The following is a 26736-nucleotide window of genomic DNA, read 5'->3' on the forward strand; positions in this document are numbered from 1 at the left end:
GCCGCACCATCAGAGGCAGCTCCACAGGGCACCCAGGTGACTGATGGGTGGGAAGATGGCACGGAGGACGACTGGCGCGTAGGGGGTCCAGTTGAGGAGGGGGTCGTAGCAAGCCCCATCATATGGAGGAATCCGGCCTGGGTGACCTGTCCCAGCAGGCTGACGTGGTCAACAAGCCATTCGAGATGACGTGCAGTCTCCTCATGAAAAGACTGCAGGTCACCTCGCATGGCCCGTTGACGCAACGCCACACCAGTCAGGACAGGCTCAACCCGGACCCTGATAGCCACGTCCGCAGGCAGAGGAAGGCCAGTTGACGTGAGCTCATCCCCTGCCTGAAAACGGGTCTGGACGTAGGCATCCCTCCTGGTGCAAGATGATGAAGGGACAGGATCAGGGACAGGATTGCACACAGTCACCTCCGCAGCGGCCATTGCTGCCTCCTGTCCCTGGTCCTGCACTGCACCACTAGCACCAGTGGGATCCCCACCTCCAGACCCCGTCTCTGGTGCTTGCACGGCCTCCTCCTCCACCAAACCCCCCACCAACCTGGATGACTCCGTGCCATCTTCCCCTGTTGGGCCCTGTGGGGTCCCAGCTGCCCCTTCTGCTGCCGAGGAGTCCAACTCCAACCTCCGCCTCTTGGACCTCCCCCCGGCAGCTGCGGCCTGGGACGCGGCACCGTACTCCTCACTCCCCGACGAGATCACAACATGGGAGGGGAGCCGGGCCTTGCATCTCCGGCTGGCGGTGGGATCCCCGCCGCTGTGCTCCACAGCACCTTCTCCGCCCTCTTCATCAGTTGACGCTGCAGAAAGGGAGAAACAAAACACAGGCATCAGGGCACTGTACAATGGACACATACACACATGACAGTTGTACATGAGTGGCATTGGCAAACCTCAGACATGTCATCACAATCCCCAACACACATGTCATTTCAACTCGCACACATGAGCCATATCACAGCCATATCACAACTGCCAGCACCATCCATACACATACAACAGCATGAGCAGGCAAAGGTGAGCCAGACATCACATGCAACACAGGAAGTGCACCACACATGTACACACACCACCTCACCTGCATGCATGTGTACACCTCTGCCAAGTGTTGCAGTGTTCAGACGGGCATCCATGTCACATCTGCCAATCAAGCTTCCACATACCGCTGTCACATGCATCCATGTTGCATCACTGTTGCACCCTTGTCAAATACACACACATGCACATGTACACAGTGCTGATACATGCAGCCGAAAACAACATACATGCTTGACATCACGGACATGTCTACTTACATACACATTCATCCAAACATGTGTGCCCACACAACTGCATTTGGCATGCAAGCCTACACACACAAGCACCATCCATGTCTCACACATTCCAGCCCTCGCATGTGTTAGCCCCACGGCCCTGTACACCCCCACCCATACTCGACCCCATACAAACAGATGTGTAACCTGCACACTACTGAAAAATCACCACACGCACTGCTCACAATCAGGATGCATGTACACTTACCGCTCGACTCCAGACGGGTCTGCCTCTCAAGGACCTGGACGTGGAGCGCTGGGGATATGCGTTCCAGGACCCTCATCTGTTCTTCCGACAAGTGGACCCGGCGCCCCTTGGCATCCGCTGCCTCCAAGAGGCGCCGGGCCTTGTTCAGGTTCCTGGACCTGAAGTCCTCCCAGCGCTTCTTGACATGTTGTAAGTCGCGACTGCCACCCCCTCCGCGTTGATGGCAGTCACGATGTCAGTCCAGATCCGAGTCCGTCCTTCCTTGTCGGCGCGGGAACTTCCGAAGAGGGCATCATACTGCCCCAGGACTTGCTCCACCAGGACACCAACTTCGGTGGCACTGAAGCTGGTGCCCCTCTGCCTCTCTGGCCGGGGGTTGTCAGTGGTCTCAGATGGTGTTTGCCCCGACATGACAACCCCAGAGGCAGGAGTGGGTGGGCAACTGGGTCCTGGGGCTGGGCTGTGGAGCGATGGAATCCCAGTCGGGAGTCTTCGGTTCCAGCAGGGGTGGTCACAGCAATAGCATCCCTGGCTGATGTGCAGGCAGCAAATGGCAGGGCACGTGGGCAGCAGGCAGTCAGGCAGCAGCAGATGGCAGGTGGGAGCGTGCTCGGGGCTCTGGGGGGCAGTAGTTCAGCCTTCTGGGCAGGAGCGTGGTCTTCCGTGTGCTTACGCGTGGCCAGCTTGATACGGAGTGATTTGGCACATGAAAAATCTGCACGTCAGTGTGTAATTCGAGGAAAGGCCCTTAGCGCGTAAGCGCGTCTGCACGCATACGCATTTTCATTGGACAGAAGGCCCCTCAAGCGCAAGCGCCCCTGTGACGTGACGCGTACAGACGTGCATGGGCATTTCAGCACGTGTGAAAAACTGCACGTCCGCGTGTAATACGAGGAAAGGGCCCATGCGCGTAAGCGCGTGAAAAACTGCACGTCCGCGTGCAATACGAGGAAAGGGCCCATGCGCGTAAGCGCGCGTGGAAAACTGCACGTCCGCGTGTAATACGAGGAAAGGGCCCATGCGCGTAAGTGACGTGACGCGCGCGTGCGTTTCCCTCAGCACGGGTTAAAGGTGAGCGGGCCCAGCAGTTCGCTGTACGTGCCTTTCGTGGAGACCGACGTGTGTTGCTGCTTCCTGTTGTTTTGCGCACCATCACAACTTCACAGCTATGAAGGACGTATCTCTTCTTTTGGCGGGGGTATTGGCTACGCGTGTTTTTCTGCATCGCGCTAGTCAGACGGTGAGTCGCACACGCTCTTTTTCCCACTGCGGGTGCCCCTGTGTATCGCACCCATTTTCGATGTCATAGTAGCCTGCGTGTCCCACGCGTACTCGTTATTCGTGTTACTGGGTGCCACCGCATACTGCGGGAGGTTGAATCCACGCACGTAGGCTGCAGGGTTGTGTGCACGGTTTTACTGCAGTTTTGGGGTGCCTGAGCGTTGCGTGACCCGTCACCACATCACCGGGGTCACATACAGCCTTGCAGGTGCATGGGGGCTGTTAACATCTTGCTTCCCACCCCCTTCACCCCAATTGCCCAGGTCAATTGTGGTGTACACCTCCCATTGGCACCACTCCTTCTGTGCCAGCACTACTACATCTGTGCCATGGTTGTGAGGGCACCAAAGGTGAGGGGCGCCTCAGCTGGGCGGCCTCCTCATGGCGGGCGTGGTCGGGGATGTGGCCGTGGTGACCAGGGAGTAGGGGGACTCCAGGGTGTCCAGGTTAGCCACAGAGGGGGAAGAGGCAGGGGTGCGCCACTTGAGCACAATGTTGCCATGTGTCGGTGCAGCCATGCCACCACCCCCTGTGGTTCCGGGGGATGCAGCTCCTGCATCTGGCACTGGCACCCGTACGACCCGGCAGTCCGTTCCATCGACTGCCACGGGCCCAAGGGTAGTGGTAGCTGCAGGTGCAGCTGTGGACACCGCCACCCAGGCTCAGGGTCTGCCAGCGCAGGCTGCGTTGGCACTTGAAGAGCCCTTGGTAGATCTCCAACAGGCCAGGGGGGAAACCATAGGGGCACGCCGGGCTGCTCAGACCAAGACACGTGTCCCTGGTGCAGTCATGTCATCTGCTGCCCCGAACAGCCAGGTGTTGGCAAGTGCAGGGGCAGATGCACCCAACAGCACCCCGGTTGTGAGTCTGCCAACCAGGGCCGTTGCGGTCAATGACCCTGCCACAGCTGATGTTGCTGCGCAGGGTCCATTAGTGGGCACCCAGCTGCCACTGACACAAGTCAGGCCTTTGGTCATCCCTCCACCTGCCACTCCCTTGGCTCAATCCACCAAACCCACTGGCCATACTGGTCAGGGTGGCATTAGCCAGCCAGGGTCTGCGCCACAGTCCAAGAGGAGGAAGGTTGCACCTGCAGCACAGGCTGGGACCCCACACACAGCCACGACCTCCTGCACGTCGAGGAAGAAGCCTTTCTGTAAGCAGGAACTGGACTTGCTCGTGGACTACGTGCGGGGCCACAGCCGTGACATGCTAGTGGGTGCCAATAGTCAGACTACGGCTGCCCAACGTGACACCCACTGGAAGCATGTTGCGGAACATGTCAGTTCATTCGGCCATGAGGTGCGCACGGCGCAGGAGTGCAAAAAGCATTGGAATGACATCAAGCGCAGCACTAAGGCTAAGCGTGCCTCTAATTACAACTTGACTCTGGTGACTGGCGGTGGGCCTGCACCAGAGGAGGAAGAACTCACTCCGCATGAGGCTCTCGTTGCGGAGTTCATACCACCTGAATTGGTCGAAGGAGTGGGAGAGATGCTGGACTTTGATGCCCAGTCCAGTGAGTGTTGATGCTTGTTTGTTGAGGACGTGTGTGTTTCACTCGTGGAATGTGTTGTGCATGATTGCTGCTACATGTGACGTGTACATGGTTCTGATGTGTAAGTAATGCAATGCTTCCGTCATGCATGTCTCCTCTGCCTGCATGCGGGACTCCATGTGGGCATGCTCCCTTGCCCCTCCTCCGCCACTCTGCACCCCAGTTCCACCTTTGCACTGGTCTGCTTCAAACTTGCCAATGTGTAGTTTCTTATTCATGTGTCCTGTGTAGATGCTAACTTCCAGCGTAGAAACTGCCAGACAAATGCTGTGTGGTACAGCCTTAGTACTCGATGCAGGGTACTGTCCATGGGTCAGATGTCCCGCAGGGACATGAGTGCCCATTCATGCTCCATGTGCTATGTGTCCTTGACTGGATGATCACTGTAATATGAGTCCTTGGTTACATACATTGCCTGCCATCTCATCGGCCTCCCCATGTCAACTGTGGCTCAGTCCTGCGTTGCACACATGTTCAATGGCCAATGACTCTGTCCAACTCTTGTTGTGTCTTCTTCACACGTGGGCAGCCTCCGGAGTTTTCATCATGTGTCCTGCCTACTGTCCCAGCATCATTTGCAGTGTTGTAATTTGAATCACATTAAGCTGTTGATGCCTGTCAACACTGCCTGTCAATACACAGGTGTATGGTCAGCCTTTTGATACCATGCTAGGCATCCCTGCTTTGGTACTGCTTTGGTACTGGGGTGGAGGGGTGCTTGGCTTCTAGACATGGTACACATTGAATGCACAATGCACGTGATGTGTGATTTTGACATTGCACTGCCTTCACATTTCCTGGCACACACCATGGAGTGCTTGTACATGTAGGTAGTGAGTGGCGTACACATTTTCTGCACTGCATAGACCCACTTCCATGGAAACTGCCACCTTTCAACAGGTCTGATCACAGAAGCTATTCAAAGTAGACCCAGCATGCATTCCAGGTCATATGTTGTGTGTCACATGTCTGCCAGATGCCTTTGCTGTTGGTGTGTGTGTGTGTCGTGTGCTTCTGACATGTGTGGTGACCGTTTTTCTCTCTATTTTTCAGGTGATGACGCAATGGAGGCGGAGGATGGTGTTGTCATGCCAGACACAGGGTTGGAAACACCACATCAACCCGGCACTAGTGGGGGTCGTGGGGTGGTAGGCCACGGAAACCCCCAAGTGCTGCAGTCCATCTTGTCTCTGGCTGCCTATGAGTCCAGCCTTGATGACGACTCTGACGTCCATGTTGAGTTGGATGAGAATCAAGTCCATGTGTCAGGGGTGAGTGATTCTGATGTGGACACTCCTCTGTCTGCGACACCTGCACTGAGGGATCAGACAGTCTTGGTTCCTCCGCCCGTGGTGGATCGGGACGCAGGGTCACCCTCCACACCAGTCACTGATGTGCCTGGGACATCACGTCGACGAGGGCATGTAGTCGTGCAGCCGCAGGCGGTACCAACACAGCGAGGACCCCCGGTCCTTGGGTCCCGCAGGGGTCAAGCCCGGCAACGCGGTCGCCGCGCGCAACCGCTGTATACTGAGTGGGAGCAAGACATGACTGCCAATTCCGAACGGCAGGGGGCAGCAATGGAGAACATCGCTGAGAGCATGGAGCGTGTGGCCCGATCTGTGCTCCCCCCTGCTAGGCAGGTGCTTCTCCAGCAGCAGGCGGCACGGTCCATGGCCCGCTCGCTCAGGCTGGGCATGGCGGCCTCAGACAGGGCACGCCAGGCTGAAATGTCGTCTCTGCGTCAAGCAATTGCTGCTCACGCAGAGGCGCACATGGATGCCCTGAGGGAGGAGTATGCTTCCCTCAGATCCACTATGGGTGTCCTTATGATGTCCCAGAGGCAGCAGGCAGAGGAGAGGTTTGCACAGCTTGAGCGTACCATCTCGGCTGAGCTACAGGCTTGCCGGGAGGTGCAGCGGTTGTCCAGCCAGGCCTTGCAGGAGGAACTCCGTGTTACACGTGCTACCTTGCAAGAGGAAGCACGTGTATCACGTGAGGTTCTGCATGCAGACCTATGTCACATCGCCACACAGAACCAGGCTCACCCGTCCGGCAGACTTGCTGCCGACGAGGGGCAAGCTGCGGCTAGGCGTGGCCAGGCTACTGTGCCACGTCCTCCTTTACAGGATGAGCCAGACTCGGACGAACATCTATCTCCCACATAGGTCGGGCTGTGCAGGCATTGAGCCCATGGAGGTTTTATTTTTGGCTCAGCATCATCGCACGTGGATGTTGAGCAGCACCCTGTACCTCCCCCCTCCTGGGTGCCTCCCTGTGATGCTGGAAATGCATCCGAGGGACAGGGCCTCTGAATCCTTGTCCTTTACTGCTTTTTATCGTGTGTTCTGTCGTGTTTTCTGCCCAGGAGTCCATGTGGGACTCCTGGCAGTGCAGCTCTCTCTTTTGGTTTGGTGAACAGACCCATAGGATACCCTTATGGCACTCATGGGTAGGGGTACAACCCTGTGCCCCTAGTGTATGTTTTTGGGCACCTGTGGGTGGCCCACAGAGCAGGGTATGGGCTGGTGGCAGCTCCATGCTGAATTTGACAGGTGCTCTGGGTGTCCTCCATTTTGGGATACCCAGGCCCTGCCATTGGGATCAGTTGATTCCTGATAGGAAACAAGATGGCCCCTGTGGCCTCTTGCTTTCTATTGCCTGTTACCTTGTTTTTCCAAAGTCCTGGGAAGCCCTGACTCTGTCCCTTCCCCCTGACTGGCTGTTGGGTGGAAGTTCCATATATGGTGTTGTTGTGAAGGCCCAGCTAGACTGACTGGAGCCTTCCCAGTGACTGTATGTTGTGGGTACCTCCTGTGGGTGGGACCTGGGTGAATGGAGTGTGTGACCAATATACACTCCTTGTTGTGGTTGTCTGGTTTCTGGCATGAGAGACAAAGACTGAGACAGTCCTGCCCGAAACTGGCCTGAATGCAGTGTGTATTGTTGAATGGCTGGGTACTTGTCCCAATTCACATTCCGTGTCGTGAGTGTCTGAAAGGGAGGAGTGTGGCCTGAATGCCCTGTGTGCCTGATTGGCTGACTGACTGCATGAATGCCCTTCTGTATGATTGGCTGCTGGGTGTGTGCCAGCAGTGTGGATGAGAGACAGAATAGTATATCTGGGGACCTCTCACCACTGGTAATTGTTCAGAAGCGTTCAGAAGCTGAGTCTCTACTCTAAGAGTAACTGGAACTGCTGATCCTCGACGTCCAGCTGGAAGAAGAAGACTTGCTGTTGCACTTGCTTCGACCAATCTGAAAGCTGCTGAATTCGTCGAGGACTGACCCGAGAGAGGACCTGGTAAGGCGCCCTCTTCCTGTGCTCCGAGGGATCATCGAGCACCGCTACATCTTCGCCGAAGCGCCCTGGAAGTCAGACCCTCGAAAGGCTGCCGACCCGAGACGGGACCGCCGAGGAGATCGAAGTGAAGCACCCGGACATCGCCGCCGTCGAAGTCCATTGCCGTCGACCAGGGTTCGCAGGTCTGTGTAACCGCTGGAGGCCCGTCGAAGTTGTGTTGCCCAGCCGTGGGAACCACTTGACGCCGTGCCGCCGACGACCGGAGCCGTCCGCTCTTTGCCTAAGAACATTTGAATCGAAGGACTCCCTCGTCCGCACCGTCGACCGCTTTATCCTGCCGGAGAAAGTCGAGGACGACCAACACGCCGAGGAGAAACCTGCCGGTGGGTTTCCCACCACCCGAAGACTACAAAGACTCGAACGACTCGACGCCCTTGCTGGGCCCACGTCTTCACAAATCTTTGCGGTCCAGAACAATTGTCGTCGAGGTGCCCCGCACGCCTCTGCCTTGCAGGACGCCAACGCTCCGTCGTCGACGAGCACCGCTTGGATCGAAGCTGCCGCCTCATCGACGCCGTTCTACCCTGTTTGTTGTCGGACGTTCGACGCCCCGTGTCTCCTGCTTGAAAGGGAAGGCATTCAAGAAGGGCCGTCGATTCCCCGCGCCGAACGCCGAGTTCCTCGACGCTTCTCGACGCCGCTCGACGATCCGTGACTCCCGCTTGAAAGGGGGTCGCTCAAGAAGGATCTGTGGACGCCTCTTCCATGAACTCGACTCCACCAGGTGCATTGGGGGGGGTAAAAACATTATAGGAGGGAATAAGACTTGCAGAACAATATATGGACTGGGCTTGTGCTATATCTTTATTTTAGAGGTTGCCCAGGTGGGGGGATCTCCACACAGAACTGTGTCTAGTGGTAGGGGCCAGTATTCTGCCTATTGCTCCACCATCTTATTTTCTCTCCTCTCTCTATTGCTGGTTTCACTCTATTGATCTGTGTGACATTGTTACAGTATTGTTGATGCACTTTAATGACATCTAATACAAAGGGTGGTACCACTTTAGAATTGTATATATTTGCCATTGTTGATTTTCCTAAGTACAAAGTGAGTTATTATGATAAGTGTACATAACCTTGAATATTGATTATATAAAGACTGTGTTCTAACCAATACAGTGTGTGGACATTCCTTTGTGAGGGCTTGGGGACTACACTGTACTTAAGAACCAGCCTGCATCACCTCCTGAGAAGCTGGGCCTTGATTGCTCGACCATAGCTACCGAATAGAGAATCTAGGCTGGGGTCCTCTGTGCCTCCCCTCTACCATATAGAGAGCAGAAGTACAGACCACCCCCTACCAGTCTTTACACTCCCCCCCGGGTCGTATGTGGCCATTTTTTGATTTTTCTTTTAGTTTAGTTAGTTAAGTTTCTGTTTGATAGTTAGTTTAAATAGGTAATGTAGGTTTTCCATTGTTAGTGCAATTAGTTAATAGATGATTTAGTTTAAAATTGCTAGTCTATTGTGCTTTCATGTGACGGTGCAGTGCTTTGTGGCTTTTGAAGGCATCCACTGTCTGTTCCAGCTGGGCCCTTCATGGTTGTCTTGTGTATGTGTTTGCTGCTTGGGGTCCTTGACTCACATATGCCACTCCTGCCTCCCTTATCCATGGGCTCGCAAGAATGGTTCGGTGTTACAGAATATTACACAAGGGCTTTGGACTGTCATATCTGTGGCATGTCTGGTGCTGTGTGACTTGTGTTGACACCCCTAGTGGGGATGATTTTGGTGTCATTGTCCACTGTTCGGCTTTTGCTAGATGGGGTGTGTCATGAATAATGTATACATTGATTGCTATGCATTGTGTAGTATGTTTCATATCTTTCCTGTACACGTGCTTGTTGCAATTCATGCTGTAGATAGTGTACCACACTTTGGATCTGAAAGACGGACTGATGGTGTGATTTGTGATGTGACTCTCTGACATGGTCAAGTAATGAGATGCCTGATGAGACACACACAGATGACTTTGAAGCATTAATCATGTGTTTCATGCCCTTTCTGCCGGGGGATGAGCCTCCAGAGCACCTTTGCCAGCAGACATGGCCCATTGGACGACGGAACTCTGGACCCGTTTGTTGGTGCCCACATGCACATGTGTGCACAAGCAGAGGCACAGTGATTGCAGACCCACATCCTAGAACTGCTGACATGTTCCAAGGAACTCCAGGCAAGGTGAGCATCACAGGGGGGCCACGACACAGCAAAGCTTGCACCAGGCGAGTTGCACATGCAGGCTTAGTCACAGCACTGAGGGTGAGCTTAGACGAATATTGGTGTTGAAGCACACAATGCAGCTCAGATGTGTTTGTGGACTGATGGCTGTTGATAGTAGGGTTGTCTGGGACACATGCAGGGGCTGTGGCACATACCCTCCGGTACACCAAGGTCCATTGAGGCACTTGTATCAACCATGTAGCCTCCCGAGACATGGAAAGGGGCAGCTCACAGGGACATACAGCAAGGGACATACTCGGGTGCGGTGCATTTCATTTCCATGTACTTTATGATAAATGCACTGCCAACTTTGTTTCGGTCATGGTGGTACGCAACTTGCACTGAAGTCATGGCTTGCTATATGGGTCTGTCTGCTTACCCAGGGAACATTGCATGTTGTGTGAATTGTGACACATTGGTGTTCCATTTGCCACGCACCCACCGGTGGCTGACTTACTGCATTGACTGTGTATGACCCGTCACAGGGGTACTATTATATATGGGTACGAAGCATCTACACCAGATTGTCTGTTTGTAGAGTAGTTTGTTGCTATGGGGCATGTTTGGTGGTGTGTTTTTGTGTAATTGGCACGTACAGGTTGTTGACTGTGGCTCTCTTTGCAGCATTGCAGTGCTCCTGTAACCGGACCTGAGAGTGCGCAGGCAGGAGGCCAGCACTCAAAACCAGAGCTAAGTGTCTTGTTGTTTTTCGTTCAAACTGCTCTGCATAGGCTTGCTGGGGGGGGGGGGGGTGCACTAATGCATGGATGTATGTGTGATTCAATTTGGTATGTTTTTTTCCCCCTAATCACCCGGAATCCTATGCAATTTTGAACCCTGTACCCTCTACCCGGTGTTCCTGCTTCCCGTACCTATCCAAGCAACGTTCCCTAATCCTCTTTCCCCGCTGGGGTTGCGGCTGCCCCGAACTTGCAGGTGCCAAAACCCTAGAGGGGGTGGTTGGTTCGTACCACTCCTAAGCCTGGACTACAGAAGGCCATGACAATGATGTCCAAGTTTGTTTGGATTGTGTATGTGTTCATGCAGGTAGTACATTTTCGTTCATTCCCTACTTTCATGTGTCATTCCTCCTCCCCTCTCCTGCCACTCATTCCAGTTATCCAGTGTGCCAACACCTGTCCCGACTGCATATCCCTGAACCTCCTTCCCCACCAGGGTCTCAGGGGCCTGTGTGAGTTTGACCTTGCAGGCACCCGGGACACGGTGGGGGTGGTTGTTTCGTGACACTCCCGCGCCTGTACACGGGACCTGTGACAATACACATCCGTTCATGATGCATCATCCTATGTTATGTACCACACATGGTTCACATCCTGTTGTGACATTGTTTTACTGTGCTACCTTGGTTGTTGCATCATTGTGGTAGTACTTGGCCTTTGTGAGGTACTGCTACGTCAAGTCATCTACTGGAGGGTGTTCGGGTTCGTTTTTATGCCTTGGATTTTGTGATTTTGGAAATGAGTGTGGATTCTGAGGGTTCAGGCATCTTTTTACACACAAGGTGGGAGATGGTGACGAAGGGTAAAGGTGATCCTGTGGCCAGGTGGAATTGAGGGTTGGAGGCTCCATAACCCAGGTGCAGTTGTTCAGTGGGTCATGGTCATTTGTGAGGGAGGGGGGGGTTGTTGTTGATAGTTGCCTTGCCCTGCAGTGTGATGGGAACTCTGACATTGTAATGGTGGTATCCTATGTACATGTTGTGTTCTGCTGATCAATGCCTGTTCATGTGTTGTGTTTTCCTTTCAGGTGCGAGGGGATAGTTGTGGTTTGACATGCTGTGGTGTACACATGGTGAATGTTCACATGTGATGTGTAGGGAACACTGATGGTCACTTGAGTGCACATGCATATGTGGAGTGCATGTCCTTGCAGAACCACACACTTGCACTCTGATGCACTACATGTACTCCCACCCTTGCATATCCACGTGTACACTGTTTGCCTTCTGGTGCCCACTGTGTCCCTGCAGCACATGTTCTGTGACCAATTATGGATCCAGTACATGCCTAATTTGATGTTTGATGTGGTCTGTCACTTAGATGTGATGCTCAGGGTGTGCATCACACACAATGGCTGTTCACTGTGCTCTGCGCTGAGCAGTGTATTGCAGGAGTAGGACACTGCACACAAGCTGCAGTGTTGATTTTGCAATGCATAATGTGCATGTAGACAGGCATTCATTGTTATGTTACGTCTACGACTGTTGTAATGCATTTGGAAATGACTTATTTTGGGTGGGAGATTTTGTTGGTCTGTCATTTCATCTGATTCTGGGTTAGGCATCATTGTCTGATGCCACTGTACATTAAGGACATGGCAATGTGTACCTTATCGTTACTGTGTTGGTGTATGGGTATTGCTTGCCATGTCATGTTGATGTTTGGGAGGGTTTGAGTGACATGACAGTGATGGCCATGGCCTGTTTTGCAGGTGTGTGTGATGCACACATTGCATGTCAGGGTCATGGTAGATTTCTCTCCGCGGCAGGGCCCTCCCCCTGGAACAGACTTCCTGCCTGACTTGAACTTGAGGGGAACCATCTCCAGTTCTGGAAGCACCTCAAGACCTTCCTCTTTGCTTCTGCTTACTCTCTGCCTCTCCCTTGCAGAATTCTTCACTGGAACTGCATAGGAGCTGCAACTGGGCCACTCTCACCGACCTCGGGCCCTCGCCCAGCCACTCTCCACTTGCACTGCCTCCCTGGCAACCCCTGCACTGCAGTACTGTCTCTCTATCCCTACAGCCCTCCCTTCCCAGCACTTGTCTGCACTTACCTTTGCAGTTGCCACCAGCCGACCTATGTATCATTTTTTTGGGCTACTTCCCCTGTACTGGACTCCCCCCCACCCTGCCCCTTGCACTTTTCCCTTCCCCCTACCCCTGCACTTGCACGATCTCAATGACACCTGGCCTAGTAGTACCGTTGCCTGTCTTCCCTTGTTCCCCCCTCCCTGCCTCATTGCGGCTTGAAATACTTGTGTATGGGCCATATCATGTCATATGTCATATGTGTGCCTTTTGGTCACACAGGATAGCTTGTGTTTAAGTAGCTAGGGATGCAGACGATGTGGCACTTCCATGGCAACTATCTCAGGGTGGTAGGGTTGTGACAGTTGACTGTCTCTTGTCATCATCGATTGTCACCTGGTATGTGCCAGGCCTGTGTGCACTCCGCAGGGGTGGGAGTTTAGGTGAAAAATGTGGCCACAAGCTGGGTCCGGGCTTCCTCGCCACGTGCCCTGTCCCCTCCCATGGGCAGCGCCTGTGCCTGTGGTTGGGGATGTGGGGGCACCACCATGTCCACCGGGACGCCCTGCCGTGTTGCAACATTGTGCAGGACACATGCTGCCACAATGATCCTGCACACTAGTGGTGGTGCATAGAGTAGTTGCCCACCAGAGCGGTCAAGGGAGCGGAAACGTGACTTGAGCACTCCGAATGTGCGCTCCACTATGCCCCTGGTTGCAATATGGACGGCGTTGTATCTTACCTGGGGTGGTGTGGTGGGTTTCCGGATTGGCGTCATCATGTGGTTGCTCAGAGGGTAGGCACTGTCCCCTGGGGAGGTGATAATAGTTGAGATTATTAGGGTTTGGATATTTGTCTGTGTGTGACTTGCATGCATGTGCAAGGGCATTTGTACTGACCTAGGAGCCATGTGTCACCATGCTGCCCAGCTTCCAGGGCCCGGCTCAGGGCGGACATTCTGTATATGAAACTGTCATGGGAGGAGCCAGGGTAGTTTGCATAGATAGAGGTGATGATTCCCTTTGCATCACATACCACCTGTACATTGATGGAATGCCAGTGCTTGCGGTTTCGGTAGATGTGCTCAGTGGCCCTAGGTGGACGTAGGGCCACATTGGTGCAATCTATGGCACCGAGCACTTTGGGGAAGTGTGCCACCCTGAAAAAATCCAGGACAAAGGCATGCCTTTCTGCGGGGGTTCTGGGCATGTATATGTGCCTGCGGACTGAGGGGCGCGCTGTCATGATTGCCAGTACCTGGTGTAGGCAGCGTGACTGCGTGGCCTGTGAGACCCCCCCCCCACTATGGCAGTGGTCCACTGAAATGACCCAGTGGCCAAAAAATGCAGGACAGTGAGCAGCTTCTCCAAGGGGCTCAATGCTTGGGAGCAAAGGGTGGGGGATGTAAGCTCATCTTCCCACTCCCTGATTAGGTCTAGGATGATATGGGGTGGAAACCTATACCTGCCGTAGACCTGGTCGTCAGGCATCCCAAAAAGGCTTGTCCGTGGTGCGAAAATGCGTGCCCTGGCTATTCTCCTCCTCCTGCGGTGTCCCACGATCAGTGCAGCGACAAATGGGGCATTCATCGTAGCTGTAAATACGCGTTTGTTATTTGCATGCACTTTTATGCTGTGCGCGGGGACGCCTCCGCCTGCCTTCGTGTGGGCGGACGCGTTGACGCCTGTGCACGTCTTTTGCCGTGTGCGGGTTTCCCATATTCGGATACGTGGTAAGACTGTACGTCTGAGCGTCTGAGCGTGTGATCGGAGGGGAGTGAGCGTACACGCGATTGGCCTGGGTACATGTGTTTCGGGGTGCACGGGAAGTTCCAAACGCGATTAGCCTGGGTACGTGTGTTCCGGGGTGCGCGGGAACTTTCACACGCGATTGGTGGGAATCCACGTGTGTTCTGTCATCACGTGCAATGAGGGAAACACCAGCGCGCGTCACGTCACAGACGCGCTCACGCGCTAAGGGCCTTTGGTCCAATGAAATCGCATATGCGTGCTGCCGTGCATACGCGCTAAGGGCCTTTCCTCGAATTACATGCTGACGTGCAGATTTTTCACGTGCCAAATTGATTGTGAGCAGTGCATGTGGTGATTTTTCAGTAGTGTGCAGGTTGCACATCTGTTTGTATGGGGTCGAGTATGGGTGGGGGTGTACAGGGCCGTGGGGCTAACACATGCGAGGGCTGGAATATGTGAGACATGGATGGTGCTTGTGTGTGTAAGCTTGCATGCCAAATGCAGTTGTGTGGGCACACATGTTTGGATGAATGTGTATGTAAGTAGACATGTCCGTGATGTCACGCATGTATGTTGTTTTCGGCTGCATGTATCAGCACTGTGTACATGTGCATGTGTGTGTATTTGATAAGGGTGCAACAGTGATGCAACATGGATGCATGTGACAGCGGTATGTGGAAGCCTGATTGGCAGATGTGACATGGATGCCCGTCTGAACACTGCGACACTTGGCAGAGGTGTACACATGCATGCAAGTGTGGTGGTGTGTGTACATGTGTGGTGCACTTCCTGTGTTGCATGTGATGTCTGGCTCACCTTTGCCTGCTCATGCTGTTGTATGTGTATGGATGGTGCTGGCAGTTGCGATATGGCTGTGGTATGGCTCATGTGTGCGAGTTGAAATGACATGTGTGTTGGGGATTGTGATGACATGTCTGAGGTTTGCCAATGCCACTCATGTACAACTGTCATGTGTGTATGTGTCCATTGTACAGTGCCCTGATGCCTGTGTTTTGTTTCTCCCTGTCTGCAGAGTCAACTGATGAAGAGGGCGGAGAAGGTGCTGTGGAGCACAGCGGCGGGGATCCCACCGCCAGCCGGAGACGCAAGGCCCGGCTCCCCTCCCATGTTGTGATCTCGTCGGGGAGTGAGGAGTCCGGTGCCGCGTCCCAGGCCGCAGCTGCCGGGGGGAGGTCCAAGAGGCGGAGGTTGGAGTTGGACTCCTCGGCAGCAGAAGGGGCAGCTGGGACCCCACAGGGCCCAACAGGGGACGATGGCACGGAGTCATCCAGGTTGGTGGGGAGTTTGGTGGAGGAGGAGGCCGTGCAAGCACCAGAGACGGGGTCTGGAGGTGGGGATCCCACTGGTGCTAGTGGTGCAGTGCAGGACCAGGGACAGGAGGCAGCACAGGCCGCCACGGAGGTGCCTGTGTGCAATCCTGTCCCTGATCCTGTCCCTGCATCATCTTGCACCAGCAGGGATGCCTACGTCCAGACCCATTTTCAGGCAGGGGATGAGCCCACGTCAACTGGCCTTCCTCTGCCTGCGGACATGGCTATCCGGGTCCGGGTTGAGCCTGTCCTGACTGGTGTGGCGTTGCGTCAACGGGCCATGCGAGGTGACCTGCAGTCTTTTCATGAGGAGACTGCACGTCATCTCGAATGGCTTGTTGACCACGTCAGCCAGCTGGAACAGGTCAACCAGGCCAGATTCCTCCGTATGATGGGGCTTGCTACGACCCCCTCCTCAACTGGACCCCCTACGTGCCAGTCGTCCTCCGTGCCATCTTCCCACCAATCAGTCACCTGGGTGCCCTGTGGAGCTGCCTCTGACGGTGCGGCCAGGCTGGTGGAGGAGGCATCCCTGCCACAGTCGGGAGTCAGACGTCCAGCAGGGGTGGCCACATCAACGACTGCACCCCAGCCAGCGGAGGATGTGCAGGCAGCAGGAGGCAGTGCACGGGCAGAGGCACAGCAGCAGCAGCAACGTGGTGGGAGCCATGAAGGCTCGGGGCCTTCAACATCGGAGGGGCAGGCATCGGCCGGAGGGCAGGAGGACCCAGGACAGAGAGTGTCTTCCGTGTGGCAGCGGTTGGGCCACGCCATAGATGCGGAGCGGCAGCGGGCGGAAGAGGCACGGCTCACAATGGTCAGGGCGGAGAACTCCATGCGGAGGGCCCTGAGGCAGGCCGAGTGCCTTGAGGCAATCCGCAGGGGTTTGGAGGTGGACACGTCGACGGCCCTGCGGACCCTCGGGGCCATGGAGGAGGACCGCCTCCGGGACATTGAGCAGGAGTTCGATGATGCCCTGACCCGGGACATCCACAAGTGAGCCGTCAAACTAGCCCGCTGCCCTTGTACATAGTTATGTAGGTAGTGTTAGGTTTCATTTTTGTTTTGATTTTATTTGGACCTTTCGTACATTGGCCACATTTTTGTATATAGTTTGTTTTATTAGTTAGTGTAGTTAGATAGGTTTCCTTTCTTCTGTTGGGATAATGGACCCTGGCTTGTTCCCATGTACATAGTTCACTGTTGGATTGTATTTTTTTCACATTTTAACCATGGAGCAATGGCTTTCTTTTTTATTTCCCATTGGATTTTGTTTTGTGGACAGTGACTTTGGACACCATTACTTTGGAATTTTATTTTTGGTTTTGCTTTTTTTCACGGACATGCTTCTTTTAATTTTGGTACATTCACATTTCTGTTTCTTTATTTTTGATTCTATTTATGTTTCCTTTAATACATATTTTTTTTGGTGAACTTCAATGTGTGGTATCTCATTGGTTTCATGCATTTCATGATATGGGTTTTGAGATTCACTGACACCCATTGGGTGTATGTGAGGGAAATGTCTTTGTTTCGGAACTTGCAATTGGTGTTCTGTGATGTAATTGCAAATTATGAGTGGGTGGATGCAATACTCGGGTGGATGTTTTGGATTTGGTGGCTGACCATAGGGACCAGGGATCTAGATTGTGATGACATGTTGGCTGGGGAACATGAGTTGGACATGGGTGGGGGCCTGCTGGCAGGTGCCCCACAGTGCTGGGGGGTGGGGGTGGTGGGGAACATGAGTTGGACATGGGTGGGGGCCTGGTGGAGGGTGCCCCTGCACTGCCGGGGGGTGGGGGTGGTGGGAGACATGGGTGGGGGCCTGGTGGAGGCTGCCCCTGGTGGCTGGGGGGGTGGGGGTGGTGGGAGACATGGGTGGGGGCCTGGTGGAGGCTGCCCCTGGTGGCTGGGGGGTGGGGGTGGTGGGGACCATGAGTTGGACATGGGTGGGGGCCTGCTGGCAGGTGCCCCACAGTGCTGGGGGGTGGGGGTGGTGGGAGACATGGGTGGGGGCCTGGTGGAGGGTGCCCCTGCACTGCTGGGGGGTGGGGGGGTGGGAGACATGGGTGGGGGCCTGGTGGAGGCTGCCCCTGGTGGCTGGGGGGTGGGGGTGGTGGGAGACATGGGTGGGGGCCTGGTGGTGGGTGCCCCTGCACTGCTGGGGGGTGGGGGTGGTGGGAGTCATGGGTGGGGGCCTGCTGGCAGGTGCGCCACAGTGCTGGGGGGTGGGGGTGGTGGGAGACATGGGTGGGGGCCTGGTGGAGGGTGCCCCTGCACTGCTGGGGGGTGGGGGTGGTGGGAGACATGGGTGGGGGCCTGGTGGAGGCTGCCCCTGGTGGCTGGGAGGTGGGGGTGTTGGCAGACATGGGTGGGGGCCTAGTGGAGGCTGCCCCTGGTGGCTGGGGGTGGTGGGAGACATGGGTGGGGGCCTGGTGGAGGGTGCCCCTGCACTGCTGGGGGGTGGGGGTGGTGGGAGACATGGGTGGGGGCCTGGTGGAGGCTGCCCCTGGTGGCTGGGGGTGCTGGGAGACATGGGTGGGGGCCTGGTGGTGGGTGCCCCTGCACTGCTGGGCGGTGGTGGTTAATGAGAGACATGCGGTGGGGGGCTGGTGGTGGGTGCCCCTGCACTGCTGGGGTGTGGGGGTGGTGGGAGACATGAGTTGGACATGGGTGGGGGCCTGCTGGTAGGTGCCCCACCGTGCTGGGGGTGGGGGTGGTGGGAGACATGGGTGGGGGCTTGGTGGAGGGTGCCCCTGCACTGCTGGGGGGTGGGGGGTGGGAGACATGGGTGGGGGCCTGGTGGAGGGTGCCCCTGCACTGCTGGGGGGTCGGAGGAGTGGGAGACATGGGTGGGGGCCTGCTGGCAGGTGCCCCACAGTGCTGGGGGGTGGGGGTGGTGGGGAACATGAGTTGGACATGGGTGGGGGCCTGCTGGCAGGTGCCCCACAGTGCTGGGGGGTGGGGGTGGTGGGGAACATGAGTTGGACATGGGTGTGGGCCTGCTGGCAGGTGCCCCACAGTGCTGGGGGGTGGGGGTGCTGGGAGACATGGGTGGGGGCCTGGTGGAGGCTGCCCCTGGTGGCTGGGGGTGGGGGCGGTGGGGAACATGAGTTGGTAATGGGTGGGGGCCTGGTTGGTGGGGGGGTGGGAGACATGGGTGGGGGCCTGGTGGAGGGTGCCCACGCACTGCTGGGGGGTGGGGGTGGTGGGAGACATGGGTGGGGGCCTGGTGGAGGGTGCCCCTGCACTGCTGGGGGTGGGGGGGTGGGAGACATGGGTGGGGGCCTGGTGGAGGCTGCCCCTGGTGGCTGGGGGGTGGGGGTGCTGGGAGACATGGGTGGGGGCCTGGTGGTGGGTGCCCCTGCACTGCTGGGGGGTGGGGGTGGTGGGAGACATGGGTGGGGGCCTGGTGGTGGGTGCCCCTGCACTGCTGGGGGGTGGGGGTGGTGGGAGACATGAGTTGGACATGGGTGGGGGCCTGCTGGCAGGTGCCCCACAGTGCTGGGGGTGGGGTGGTGGGAGACATGGGTAGGGGCCTGGTGGAGGGTGCTCCTGCACTGCTGGGGGGTGGGGGGTGGGAGACATGGGTGGGGGCCTGGTGGAGGGTGCCCCTGCACTGCTGGGGGGTGGGGGGGTGGGAGACATGGGTGGGGGCCTGCTGGCAGGTGCCCCACAGTGCTGGGGGGTGGGGGTGGTGGGGAACATGAGTTGGACATGGGTGGGGGCCTGCTGGCAGGTGCCCCACAGTGATGGGGGGTGGGGGTGGTGGGGAACATGAGTTGGACATGGGTGGGGGCCTGCTGGCAGGTGCCCCACAGTGCTGGGGGGTGGGGGTGGTGGGGAACATGAGTTGGACATGGGTTGGGGGCTTGCTGGCAGGTGCCCCACAGTTCTGGGGGGTGGGGTGGTGGGGAACATGAGTTGGACATGGGTGGGGGCCTGGTGGAGGGTGCCCCTGCACTGTTGGGAGGGTGGGGGACATGCGTTGGTGGGCAGTTGTGCAAGTTGACATGTTGACATGTGGGTTGGCTGGGGGGCATGGCCATGGTGGATGGGGTGCCTGCAGGACATGTGCAGGGTAGGCCCCTGTGGTGTGAGCCAACTGCAGGGGCCGTGGAGGGTGTAGAGAGAACACCTGGGAGGACCCACACGTGCAATTCACGTGTGGTGCTCCCCGCGCACCCCTGTAATACACGTACCCTGATGAGATCACATGTGTAACTTCCCGCGCACCCCTGTAATACACGTACCCTGATGGAATTGCGTGTGGAACTTGCCGCGCACCCCTGGAATACATGTACCCTGCTGATGTTGCGTGTGATACTTCCCCCGCACCCCGAAATACACGTACCCTGATGGAATCGTGTGTGTAACTTCCCGCAAACCCCCGAAATACACGTACCCTGATGAGATTGCGTGTGTAACTTCCCGCGCACCCCCGAAATACACGTACCCTGATGTGATCGCGTGTGTAACTTTCCGCGCACCCCCGAAATACAGGTACCCCGCTCAATTGCGTGTGAAACTTCCCGCGCACCCCCGAAATACACGTACCCCGCTCAATCGCATGTGTGACTTCCCGCGCACCCCCGAAATACACATACCCCGCTCAAACGCATGTGTAACTTCCCGCGCACCCCCGAAATACACGTACCCCGCTCAATCGCGTGTGTAACTTCCCGCGCACCCCCGAAATACACGTACCCTGCTCAATCGGTGTGTGACTTCCCGCGCACCCCCGAAATACACTTACCCCACACAATCGCGTGTGTAACTTCCCGCGCGCCCCCGAAATCCACGTACCCCGCTCAATCGCGTGGGTAACTTCCTGTGCACCCCCGATGTACACGTACCCCGCTCACTCGCGTGTGTAACTTCCCGCACACCCCCGAAATACACGTGCCCCGCTCGCACAGGCCCAATTGCTGTATGTTGCCACTTTTGTGATGCGCTGGGACTCTACCGCCTGCCTTCGTGTGGCGGACGTGTTTCAGCTTGTGCGTGTCTTTGGCTGTGCGTGGCTTTGCCCTATTCGTTTCCATGAATACGTGTGGTTCGAGTGCGTGTGGGCGTTCCGTCTGCTTCCCTGCAGTACATCCCCAGTTACGCCCTTATTTTCGCGCGTTGTTCCCCATTCCGCGCGTTACACCCCGTGTCCCGCCCATTTTCTGGTGTAAGCGCCAAGGTTGTGCGATTTCATTGTGCGCGTCGCGCACGCCTTTCAGGATGTTGCAGTGACTTGTGCGCCATGCACGGGTTTGGCGCACATCCCGAGGTAAACAAGCGCAGGGACTTCCATGAATCGCACGCGTGCGCGTGCGCCTGTTTATTTGCGCTTGCGCCTGCTTGCGCCTGCTTGCACAAAGATTTTCGGCGCACGTTTGTTCCATGAATCGGCCCCTTAATCTGATATGTTATTTGTATATTGCCAGATTTTGCAAGATTTGCATTTGTAAAAACCATGTAGTTTGTTTTGTAGCCAGTTCTTTTCTATTGTAGTGGTTGTTTCAGTGGTAGATCATATTTAGTTACAATGTTGCAGATACTAGAAACATTTGTGTAAGCAATGTCTGATTCATTTATGAGATAGGATTTGAAATCCTTATTTGTAAGGCAATTACAATCTCTTTTCAATATTCTAGTTTTTTATCAGTGTCTGATGTAAATTCTGTTATAAGTCGTATTTCTTGTGAATTTGTTTTCTTGTTTGTCTTGCATGTTGATGACACATGAGATTTCTTGTCGACTCTCTTGGCTTTGTTGGCTGCTTTCTAGATTACCTGTTTATTTATAATCATTGGCTGCAAACCTTTTCGTAAATTCATATGCATGCCTCTTAAGTTCTAGTTGATCACTACAGTTTAGTTTAAGACTCAATCATTCCAGATAGGGTATATTTAAGAATGTCTAACTAGAGTGGCAGATTTTAACATGCAGTATCAAATAACTAGCCATAGGCTTTCTGTATATAGTGGCTAACAAATAATTATGAAGTATGTAGGGTTTCAAACCAAGGTACATTTTCCTCCTTTACTTCCGGATATGGTTTGATGAATATTATAATTATTTTTATTCAGGAAATGTACACATTCTTTCAAAGAGTTCTTGTTTCCTCTCTATATGGGAAAAAGTTTGTCAATATAACTGCCCCAGTATAAACAGTTCTTGATGATTGTGAAGGCATCATGTGTCTAGGCATGCTCTAAGTCACAGGGGGTCATTCCAAGTTGGGCGGTAGCCATGGTGCTATCAGCACCATGGCTGCCTCCCCTACCGGGTCCGGGTCCGGTCTGGTTGGATGGGAATTTACCAGGTCATTCCGACCTTGGAAGACCCGGTAAGTCCCCATTCAACCAACCATTCCACATTCCCATTTGAGCCCCCATAGGGCTCAATGGGAATGGGGAAGGCGCTAATAATGGGCCCGCGAATAGCAGGCCCATTATTAGCGCCCTGGTCCCTTAGCGGGACCCGTAAAGGACGTGTGGTCAGACCACCCGTCCTTTACGGTTCCTTGCAACCATTCCTTTACGGTTCCTTGCAACACGGTACCTTGCAACCATTCCAGTGGCTAGGAGCTGTTGGTATATAAATCCATATAGTGAAACTCATTGGGCCCCATTGCTAGTTTTGCAGTATTTTGAAACAATTTATATGGAATTACGGCCAAACTCATTTATAGTTACTGCCACTCGTTTTGACGGAATTACAGCTGGATTATGAGTGGTGATAAAGTGCCGTTGATCCACAGTTTTGGAGCCTCCGTGACTCCCTTGGGATTTTTTCAGATGTATTGTGCCTGGTAATTCTGCTATGATACATCTAGCGATTTCTGGAGGTAAAGCTATTTGCTAGAGGTGAATCTTTCTTTTCGTCTCCAAACTTGGAATTTGACGGTGCAGCAAAATAAGTGGTAGTTCCATTACTAGAAACTAAATTGCGGTAATGTAATAACCGCCAACAATAGCCCACATCTCTGAGCTCATTATGAGGTTCTTTGTTTTGCAAAATGAATCGAGGAATTTCAAGAAGCATTTTGCTATGTTCTAAAAAGGAGATGGATCTGCTTTTGAGGAAATATTAATTTGTGACAATACCAAGGGTGCGTGTGAGATGCAACTGTAGAGAGATGTCATGTCCACTGTTACCTATCATCAAACAAATCTTTATTCACCTAAAATCCATCAAAGATCAAAGTACAAAATGCAGCAATACATATTCGTAGAGTTTAACATACCAACAGTAGCAAAAAAAAAGTAAAGGGTAACAGTTAATAGGGTGAAAACAGATGCTTCCTTCTTGTAAAAGCCATTAAAGTGCCAAGTGCAGCAAAGAGTTTAGCATACCAAAAGTAGCAAAAATGTAAAAATGTAATGGTTAATAACGTAAATATGGATACGTTTGAGCTACAAACCGACATATTTATCGAGATCTAGAGATAACACTCTTGCGTTCGTTTCACATTATCCCAATCAATATCCTAAAATGATAGCATTAAATAAGAATCTCACATTGAATTAAAACCAACTTATTTATTAAAAATGCAGACTGCAAATAATTAGCTAAAATGATACATGATTGTTTTGAATTGAATGCTTTTAAAAAAACCAGTGCATCATCGATCTGCCAGTTCCCATTTGCCTTTCATATCTGTTCAATTATTTTGTCCTTGCGAGACAGTATATTGAGCATACGAACAAAAAATGGGCAGCTGTTTCAACTGTATTCAGACAATTTTGGCAGTACTCAGAGTTTCTTAGACCCATTTACTCGAATGGGCAGACAAAGAAACTATGTCTAAATGCAGTTCTGTCAGCAATGATATATGTGCCTGCTTTTCCAGCCAAGATAATTAGTCTTCGAAACCCTAAACAGTGTTTATGATCATGTACTGTTCTGTCTTTGCACCTTAGACTCAAGGGTTTATGAAAATCGTTGAATACCCAATTATTGAATGCTTCTTTTAAAATTTCTTAAGTTTTTCCATCCATTTTATCAGGTTCATTCCATAGAGGAGGGAGATCTAAATCTTAACACATTTTTAGTACATTTTGCCCATTTCCAATTGCTCCATATAAGATTGTGGGCTACTGACCAAAACATCTTTTTGTGAAAGGACAATTGAGCACTTGTGTTCAGATGGACCAAAAATAGGAGGGATTGGATTGTTATCTTGTAAATTATCGGATTGATTGCCACTTCCATATATACAGGGACCGAAGAAGCAAGCATCGGGATTGATAGCAGTTTCTTAATACATTTTTGTTCCGCTGTTGCCAAGCCTCTGATAGTAGCGTGACCCCTGCCATTTCGTGCCATATGTGGCTGCTACATCTGCTGTGGCCTTGTAAACCTCCACTCCTCGATGAAGAACGGTATTCCCTCTGAGTTTATGCACGAGTTGTAAAGTTAGCCATTCTTTTTGTCTTAATATGCATTCATTCTGTTTCATCTGATAATTCCAGAGCTTGTTGTTCGATATACGAATGCCCAAGTAGTTAAAAGTAGAGACAAGACGTATCGTCTTGCCATTCAAGATAAAATTAGGTTTCACTTTGATTTGCATATGGGTGTTGGCATATCATTGCCACTGTTTTCATTTATTAATTTCCAACTTAAAGTTGCTGCTAAAATGCTGTAAGACCTAAATCTCTTTTTTTGTGCCAGCGGGTGTTTTAGAAATGAGAGATATGTCATTGGAGTATAGCAGGATGCCAATTTTGTTTCCATCTATAATTGGTGCATCACAGACAAGGTTCTCGATGATAGATGCCAGATGGGTAATATATATAACACATATAACGAATAGAAATGGGGCCAGAACGCATCCCTGCCTCAACCTGTCACCTATATATATTATTCTTTCCAGGTGATAGTGTTAAGTTGAAGGAATGCATTGTTCATAACTCTAATAAATGATAACAGTTTGTTGACCAGAGGATTAAGAAATTTGTAAAAATACTCATATTTATTTTCTGTCAAGAACCTATTCCATTGATTATTGTTCTACCGGGTGTAAAATGTGTATCCTGTTTATGTATCTTTGACACCACATACATGGTAGAAATTATTGGGTATTGAGTTCCTATATATTTATATTAAACTTCATCAATTAATACATGAATATGCAAGGTTTGTAACTGTTTTGCCAAAGTTGCTAGTTTCTGGCAGTGGACTACATTCCAGTGTTTCATAGCATGTGCTATCATTAAGTTGTCTGAGTACTTTTTGGATGTAATCATATCGATTCACTTTAACAATGTTTTGTCCTGTGTTTGTTTTTTCTTAAAGTAAATCTTTCATGGTAGGTAAGCTTGTACTGACTTACTGTTTGTGTTTTTGTGTTGAGGATGCTTAGGTCATTGGTGAATGCCTTCTGAAAGATATCAATGATATTGTGCCGAACTAATGTTGGACAAACCATGGATTTGGGCCTCATATGTGTTCTTTGTAAATATCTTGTTTTTATACCGAAATCCTGAGTGGAGTGATAATCATTCTCATTATCTAAATTCATCAAGGTGATGGGGTCGTGAACACATTTTAAGGAGAGGTCTGAGATTGGAAGAGGTGAGGTTGTAGGTTTTTGAAATCTCTGTACTTGTACAGGTATTTGTGCCCAGGGAGGATAATGTGACCATAGTGCTAGGATGTGTTTAAAGCCTGTTCGGAGGGATGTTTAGATTGCCATGAGAGTGGCCCAGTTGATCTGCATGTGTATGTAGAAGGTGAAAGTGTTAGTTCAAGGAGGTAGATGGAGGGCAAGTTAGGCAAATAGAATGTAGTAGTAAAGTAGTAGTAAGAGTAGAAGTAACATTTCTTTGTAAAGCACACTTTCTCACCGGGTGAGCAGTAGCAAGACACAGTACTAATTAAATAAACAAGCACAATAAACATGAAAACATAGCAGAAAATGCGTAAATTAGAAACCATAAAAGGGTTAAGACCGTATCATAACCAGCATAAAGAAACCTCTAGACAGGTTTACTGCAAATCAAAGGTCAGCATGTGTTGCTTAAGTCTAAATCTAAAAGCTGCCAGCCTGGAACACTTCCTAAAATCTGCTGGGTGGGAGATTGTCCCATAGGGAACACCCTAAGGTGTGAACCAATCTACTCCCAAAACGGGTTGTGTTATATTTGCTAATAACCAGCATTGCCCATCCAATGTGTCTGCAGCAATGCCTTGTCAGGGCTGTGCCTTATGTGATGCCTCAGTGGTGTAGCCCCTCTGTCAGGGTGCTTGAGAGGGGGGGGGGTCCTGACGCATCCTGGTGCGGGCTGGTATGCTTGCGAATGGTTAATATTACATAAACATGACATTGGACATGCCATTTCCCTCCAGTTGCATCGCACATCTACATGGCATTTTAACAAAGTATTGTTTCCTCAAAAGCAGGTCTGTCTCATTTTTAGAACATAGCAAAATACATCCTGCGATGCTTGATTCATATTATTCAAAACGATGAGGCTCAGAATGAGTTCAGAGGTGAGGGCAAGTGCTTGTGGGCAGTGTGAGTCAACTGGTTCTAGAGGATGGAACAGTGGAGGGGAAATATGGGGTACCTAGTAGACAATGACAGGACAACCCTCCCGAAGAGAGAATAGGGTGGCATTGGCAGCCTGCATAGTGCAGTAGGGTTTCTAGGGACGGATCCATGTACTACAAGCTCAAAAGTGCAGTATTGGAAGCGATCCATGCACATTTACATTTGGCATTGGAGTGAATTCCCCCAAGGCCTGAACTACATTGGGAGTCAGGGTGAATCTCAACAGAACCATGTTACCCAGGGTAATGGACTGCCAACTCACAGTGGTACAGTTGTTACATAGGGTGCTAAGGAGGAAAGGCACCGTGGGAGCTAGCTCAAAACGGCGCCTGAAAGCGATATCACCACTGGGGTGCTTTCCTGTGAGATATGGTTGGC

This window comes from Ambystoma mexicanum, chromosome 1p, assembly GCF_040938575.1.
Source record: "Ambystoma mexicanum isolate Mex_15411 chromosome 1p, UKY_AmexF1_1, whole genome shotgun sequence".
NCBI classification, from domain to species: domain Eukaryota; kingdom Metazoa; phylum Chordata; class Amphibia; order Caudata; family Ambystomatidae; genus Ambystoma; species Ambystoma mexicanum.